This window comes from Pyrus communis, chromosome 12, assembly GCF_963583255.1.
Source record: "Pyrus communis chromosome 12, drPyrComm1.1, whole genome shotgun sequence".
Classification (NCBI taxonomy): Eukaryota; Viridiplantae; Streptophyta; class Magnoliopsida; order Rosales; family Rosaceae; genus Pyrus; species Pyrus communis.
Window position 1 is genome coordinate 12,419,713 of NC_084814.1, and position 8,003 is coordinate 12,427,715.

An 8,003-nucleotide genomic window follows, 5' to 3' on the forward strand; every position below is an offset into this window, starting at 1 on the left:
TAGCATCAACAAAGAAGATTCCTTCTAAGATATGGCAATGGCTCTAACACCACTCTACCGCTGCACCAATTCCTCTAAACCGCTACAACATGTCTAAGCTACTCAAGTACACAAGGAAAATGTGGCCCTGAAGCTGACGACGGTGTTAGCGTTCATAATTTTTAGTATTGAATTTTATGAAGCTTTTGGGTTGTTTGGGAAAAGAACAAATTACAGAGAACATGCAGCACTAGTGCTGTGAGAGTGATGAAGGGTCTGGTTACTATTCCATTCACCTCTAACCAAATTTAACCGTTAGAGAAGAGAGAAGAGAGATTATTCTCTAACAACTTACAACAAGATCAAATCCTAGCCTTAGATTCTATCACCCTATGAGATGATTACACATGTTATAATCTATCACTTAAATCTTAAGCTAGAGAGAAAGAGAGGCCACTTGAACTATGATCCAACGGCTCTCATTACATTTGAATTAAGCCTTATAAAAATAGAATTCAAAAACTCTAACTTTGGCTCCAAGAAATCAGCTCAAAGAGGTTAAGCACCAACACTCCATTCTAACCCTTTAGCCAATTTTACCCCAAGTAGCTCTCTTAGGCAAGCAAATTGATCCTTTAGCAAGGCCTTGGTGAGTATGTCTGCAATTTGGTCTTCTGTTTTGCAATAAACTAGTTTAATTTCCTTTGCTTGGATGGCTTCTCTGATGAAATGGAATTTTATGCTGATATGCCTAGTTTTCTTATGGAAAACTGGATTCTGTGCTATTGGTATAGCAAAAGTTTTGTCACACAAAATTGGTGTGCCTTCCACTTGTTCCTCACCAAAGTCTTCAAGCACAAATCTTAGCCATTTTACCTGTGATGTAACCTCTGCTGCACTCACATATTCTGCTTCTGCTGTTGACAAAGCCACTGTGTTCAGTTTAATTGAAGCCCACAAAAACACACCTAAGGCAAGTGAAAACACATACCCTGAGGTACTTCTCATGTCATCCACACTTCCAGTCGAGTTACTGTCACAGTACCCTATCAAAGTGGTTGCCTTCCATTTCACAAAATCAATTCCAAAGTCAAGAGTACCCTGTATGTATCTTAATACCCTCTTAGCTATTCCCATATGTTTCTTTATGGGATCATGCATGAATCTAGCTAGAAGTAAACATTATATCTGGTCTTGTAGCAATCAGGTATAACAAACTACATACAAGCTTTCTATATTCACTTTCATTTGCTGCCTCACTGCCATCCACCTTGCATAACTTTTCACTCACAGAAGTGGTGTTCCCACAGACTTGCAATCTTTCATTCCAAACCTTTCAATAAGCTTCACTGTATACTTTTTTTTTTTATGTATAAAGATGCTTTTGTCTATTTGTATAACCCCCATGCCAAGGAAGTGATGAAGCAGTCCCAAATCAGTCATCTCATAGTGCCTCATCATGTCATTTTTGAATTGCAATTTTGGACAACTTCTAGTGTATATAATATCATCCACATAAAGTGAGACAATAATAATACTTGAGCCTTCACTAGTCTTAAACATAGAGTGTTGCTTCACTTGAACTGTTCTTGAAACCTGCATTGTTGAAATATGAGTCTATCTCATCATACCAGGTTCTTAGAGCCTACTTCAACCCATACAATGCTTTATACACCTAGGTTTCCTCATTTTCCTTCATAAATCTTTGTGGCTGCTCTACATAAACCTCTTCCTTCAAAACTCCAAATCAGAAAGGCAAACTTTACATCTAGTTGATATAGGTTCCATTCCTTCTGTGCACCATGTGCTATCAAGGTTCTAATAGTGTCTAACCTTACTATTGAGGCAAATGTTTAATTGTAGTCTATCCCAAGCTTTTGGGAGTAGCCCTTTGCCACCAGTTTAGCCTTGTTCTTTTGCACAGATCCATCCAGATTCAACTTAGTTTTATAGACCCATATAACACCAATGATTGGCTTGTCAAATGGTTTATCAACTAGTTGCCATGTACTGCTTTTCTCAATCATCTCCAGCTCAGATTTCATTGAATTCTTCCATGACTCATCTAGAGTAACTTCTTAATAGCTTTCTGGCTCTACAATGCACATGTTGCACTATGCCATGATCTCATCGATACTCCTCCATTTCTATGGTGTGTGGTCGATTGCTTGAGAGCCTCCAAAATCACTCTCACTCAGTGGAGTAACAACTTCATTCACTTGAGATGATGTGTCCAAGGATTGACTTGGCTCACAAGTCTCAATTTACTTCTGACCATCATTACAATTTATCATTTGATACGACAACCATAGAAACTCTCATTTCACTTTTCTATGTGTATTCCAACTCCATGAGACATCTTCATCAAAAGTAACATCTCTGGACAAGATAATCTTTCTTGAAATTGGATCAAAGAACCTGTACCCCTATCACTCCTAAGACATTTCACTTTATATCCACACTGCAACTCAGGCATTGCTTTAAACTTCTTGAAACATTCAAATGCACTCAATTTGTTCCTGATGAAGTATACCCATGACATTCTGGCACAATCATCAGTGAACAAAAGGAAGTACTTATTGCCAGAGATAGATTCAGTTTGCATTGGTCCATAGATGTCTGTATGAACCAATTCCATTGGAAATTTAGCTCTCCTAGTGGGTTCTGAGGGAAATGAATCTCTATGTTGCTTTTCTAGCATACAGCCTTCACATACAATAGAAGTCTTCTCCAATTTAGGCAGTCCATTAACCATTTCTTACTCTTTAAGCAATTTGATACTCCTATCATTTAGATGTCCTAGCCCATTGTGCCATGTGTGCAAACAATGTGTCACACTTGCCTTCAAGGCCAATTGATATGCAGGCATCATTGTAAGAGGGAAGCATCTGTTATTTGTCATCTGTAGTCTAACCACCAAGTTGTCAAGTGACCAACCATCGAAGATATTCACCACATTTCCTCCAAACAACAAATAATACCCATGCTCCATCATTTGTCCAACACTGAGAAGATTATCCTCAAGTCCAGGAACAAGCATCATTTCTTGAATATGTTTTCTTCCCAGTTTAGCCTTTATCACTAGAGTTCCCTTTCCTACCACCTGAACAATTTCTCTAGTCCCCATCTTCACTCTAGAAGTCAAATTTCTCTAATTATTAACTAACAATCTCTCATCACTTGTCATGTGGTTACTACAACCACTATCAATGTACCATGAATGATTCACCTTCACATCAGTATTTACATTGCATGCATAGAACAAGGAACCAGTTTCTTCAGCTTGGTTTACATAGTTCACCTTCTGTATACCCTTATTTCTATTACAGTCTCTGAGTATATGCCCAAACTTCCCATAACCTGTGCATTTAGGCTTTCCTTCAAACCAGCACTTACCATAGTGCAATTTATCACAATGTTTACAAGCTATTTTGTTTCCGTCATGAGAGACATTTGGTCTGGGAGTAAAATTGGGCTTATTATCCCATTTCTTCCCATTGGATTTCCAGTTTTTCAGAAACTTTTGATTTCTAGAATAACCTCAACCTTTGGGATTCTTGGCTCCAACATTTAGACTTGTAAAAGCCCTTTCTCTGGAATTTTCAGCATATCTATCTAGTCTGAGTTCAAAACTTTTCAAAGAAGCTACAACCTCCTAAACCTCAAGAATTTCAAGGTCCTTGAAGTGTTCAATCACAAAGCAAATAGGGTCATATGATCTTGGCAGACTAATCAATAATTTTTGCACTATTCTTTCCCTAGATAGATCTTCACCATAACTCTTCATTTGATTCATTATATCAAATAGTCTAGTAAGATATGCGGATAAGGATTCACTATTTTTCATACGAGTATATTCAAATTCTCGATGCAAAACTTGTAATTTTACTCTCCTTAGTTGCTTGTCCCCTCTAAACTCTTGCTTCAGAATATGCCAAACGCCTTTTGAAGTTTCCTCATTCATGATTCTAGGGAAATTTTGATCTAAGACTGCCCCTTGGATCAACCTAAGTGCGCGAGCATTCTTCATCAGGATTTCAGTCATCGGAAGCTTTTCTACTTCAGCGATCTCACCCTTATTGGCTTCATCTTCGATCTCCTCATTCTCTTTCTTCCGATCTGAAGTATCGAAACCGTTTTCAACAAAATCCCACAGTTCATGAGATTTCAAAATGGTTTTCATTCGAAAACTCCAGAACTCATAGTTTTCTCCATTGAAAACTGGAGTACGAAGCTCAGCGGTACTCGATCCTGCCATATTATACATTGGATTCAAGAAATCGCACATCCTCGATCGTCGAATGAGCTCAAACACAGCTCAAATCGATTCCAGCTTCTTTTCATAGATTCACGCCCAGTTTAGGCAATCGAAGCTGGCTCTGAGGCCATGTTAGCGTTCATAACTTTTAGTATTGAGTTTTATGAAGTTTTTAGATTGTTTCGAAAAAGGGAAAATTGCAAAGCAAATACAGCAATGGGGCTGCGAGAGTGATGAAGGTTCTGTTTGCTATTCCATTCATCTCTAACCAAATATAACTGTTAGAAGAGAGAGAATAGAGATTCTTCTCTAACAACTTACAACAAGATCAAATTTTAGCCTTAGATTCTATCACCCTATGAGATGATTACAATGTCATAATCTATCACTTAAATCTTAGGCTAGAGAGAGAGGCCACTTGAACTATGATCCAACGGCTCTCATTACATCCGAATTAAGCCTTATAAAAATAGAATTCAAAAACTCTAACTTTGGCTCCAAGAAATCAGCTCTAAGAGGTTAAGCACCAAAAGACGGCAGCGGCACCATTGTGATCAAGCCCCTAGAGTTGCAGATCCCTGAAGGCAGCCGTGAAATCCCATTCGTCAAGAGCTTATAGATGAAAAATTGGTACTTCATTGTTGTGCCAATTCGCCGTCTTCAATCTACAAGCCCAACAAGCAGATTCGCAGGCCCTCCAACTTGTACCTTCATATAACACACAGTTGTTACACCTCTCCTAAGAAGTTGGCAAATTTTGTGGCCTCCAAGAAACGGACAAAGTAGGAGCAGCCCCAACTCTCCGTCTTCCTCTTCACCGATTCTAAATAAAAAAGCTGAGTCTCAAAATACAAGTGTCAGGAAAAAGCTTGATGCGCACTTTGCGCCATCCTTCAACCCTATGCTCAGCTTTCATTTTGATCTATACAGACTACCATATGCCAAAAAAAGCATGGCAATATAGGAATAATCTTGGTCGCCAAATCACACCGCATGAGTGTGAACATGCATTTTCAAAGAAAGCAGAGAGGCTATTGGGAGGGACTAATGCCCATGCACCACAAGCAAGATAAAAGAAAGAAAATGATAGAAGAAAAGCAAAGGAAAATATAAATCAGGAAGGAAGAAGAAAAGAAATCTCACCATGCTTTTCGAGGGACTATGCAAACTTCCGCATCCAAGATTTCAACGTCAAGGGTACCTACAATAAATCAAATCAGGAAAATAAAATGCAATCGTGAAGTGCCAATTCATTCCAAAATCAAAGAAAGAATGAAAAAAGCAATACCTGCCGTACCTTAAAGGCTACACTTTTCTGAAGAGGAACAAGAAAACTAAAAGTGGCGTGAAGGAAGTGTTGATGAACTTCACATTTTAAAGGCAAAGAATAGATAAGAAAAAAAGGAGTTCGAAGCAAATAAAGATTCCTATCAATGATCACATCCAAAATGGATATTCGAGTAAAACTCCTAAAGGAAATTCTAAGACTTTTGGGGAGATTTGACCAGCAAAATATGGATAATTAATTTCCTTGTTAATCAGCCAGCATAGGATAAATCCTGCAAAGATAGGAGTTTTTGGTACAAATAAAGTTCCAAATTAAATGGGAATGTAACTCCCCATGTGGAGACCAAAGAAAAGTTGCAGGTTCAATGATAGGAGCATATTTATGCGACTTTGTTAGCCTATGTCCTTGCATTTACTTAGTTAGTTTGTATTTATTAGAGTGTTTTAAGCTATTTTTGTGTGTCTGTAGGTTCAATTGGCAAAAGTGGCAAGAAAAGGCAATTTGGAGCGTTTTAGAGCAGTTTTGGGCTTGGAATGGATAACACATGCATGGAGCAAGGTGGATGGATGAATTTAAAGGTCAAGAAAGGCTAAGAATATGCTAAAGAGATGGAAGAATTAATTCAAGACAAAGAAGATTTGGAGCTCAGCAAGAAAGAATGAACATGAGACAAACTACCTTATTTTGTCTTAGCCCAATCCTAATCCTACACTACCTAAGTCCCAGTTGCCAGGGGGATCCCTAATTATATTAGGACACCTAAATATATGATTCTAGAAGGCTTAATCCTATTCCTACAAGGGTACCGCACCTATTCCTTCTAGAACACTCATTCCTTGCCGTGCACTTCATTCCCCTTTCCTCTAGGATCCTGCCGCATCGTTCTTTCCTTTTCCCTTTTGGATTCTGCATTTAGTTAGCCTTTTTCCTTGTGGATTTGGATTGCAAATCCTTCTCCAAAATTAATTAGGGCCGTGCCCCTCTCCCTATAAATATATGTATTCTGCCGCACCAAAAAAGGGACACCACCCATCCATCACACACAATAGCCCAATTTTAGAGACAAACACCTTTGTGCCACAACTTTGCAAGGAAGGAGAGGATAGCTTGGAGTCGTACCTGCCATTCAAGACTTTTGGATTGTTGGAGCATTTCTAGGTGTATTCAATCTTCTATTTTCAATGTTTAAATTTAATTATATTTGTTTAATTGCAAACATGTGGAACTAAATTCGTTTTAGTTAGAGATGAATTCAAAGCCATGAACATATATGTCATATGAATTGATTTCCTCCAGTTATTGTTTCGTGAAACATGAATGTGATTTACTTATCTATTTGATTGATAACTTATTCTTGTATGTTGATTAAGGGTGCACACTTAGTTTGCATGCATGAATTTGATGCTAAAATATAAGGGAATTTCACCTAATCGTTAAGAACTTATATTTATAAGTAGTGGAAGTCACTAGTCATGATTGTGTTAAGTAAATCCATGGCAAGAGTATAATGCTTTTCATGGTTACAAACGCCTTGTCAATGCTTATGATTCTCATAGAACTTAATGACCTTTGATATGTATCTCTATCATGTTGTTCATATAGGGAACTTGATAAGAATAATTTGATTGCGTCGCTGAGTCCAATTCAACGAAATTAGGGAAATCTGAGAGTTAATTTGTGCATTTCACAATTAATTTAGGGCATTGTCATTCATGGTATATAAGAATAATAACTGGAAATCGATTTCTATGCATATGTGTCATGCGTGGAGAATGACCCTCTAGCTAGCCTATCACCCATCAATTCACTCCAAATTTGTATCTTTTATTTAGTTTATGTGACTTGTTTGTTTAAGTTTTAAATTCTTCAAAAAAAAACCAATTCCCCTTTAATATTTCGTGTTTACTTAGCTAAGACCTGTTTAAATCTATTTTCATTAGTGTTTTGAGTCAAGTTAAATCAGAATTCGTCCAAAGTCACCCTTAGTTTCTGTTTTGAGTCAATTTGCTTGTTTTGTGCTGTTTTGAGTCATTCTAGTTTGTTTTGAGTCTTTAAAGTCTAGTTTTCTATTTTTGAGTCTAGTTTAGTGTTTTAGAGTTTAAAATTGAGAGATTAGCATCCCTTCTAATCTTCGGCCTATAACGATCCCTACTTATTCATAATACAACTACATAAAAAGGGTTAAGTTTGTGTACTATTTTATATCACATCATTCAACTTAAATTCAAGTGGGCCTGATAAACATGGGCCCCATGTGACGACCCGTCCCGAATTATAATATATTTTATCCTCGAGTGCGCTAAAATGACTATTTTGCCCTTGTGGGCCTTGTGACGTGGATGTATGTATATAGTCTCCAATCATTTTTCCATCGACGTGAGTAAGTGGTATTCGACGTTACGAGAACGTGGATGCAAATTAGGGTCGAGTCAAGTACGTAGTGGAGATGTTGTAAAGGAATAAAGGAATAAAGGAATT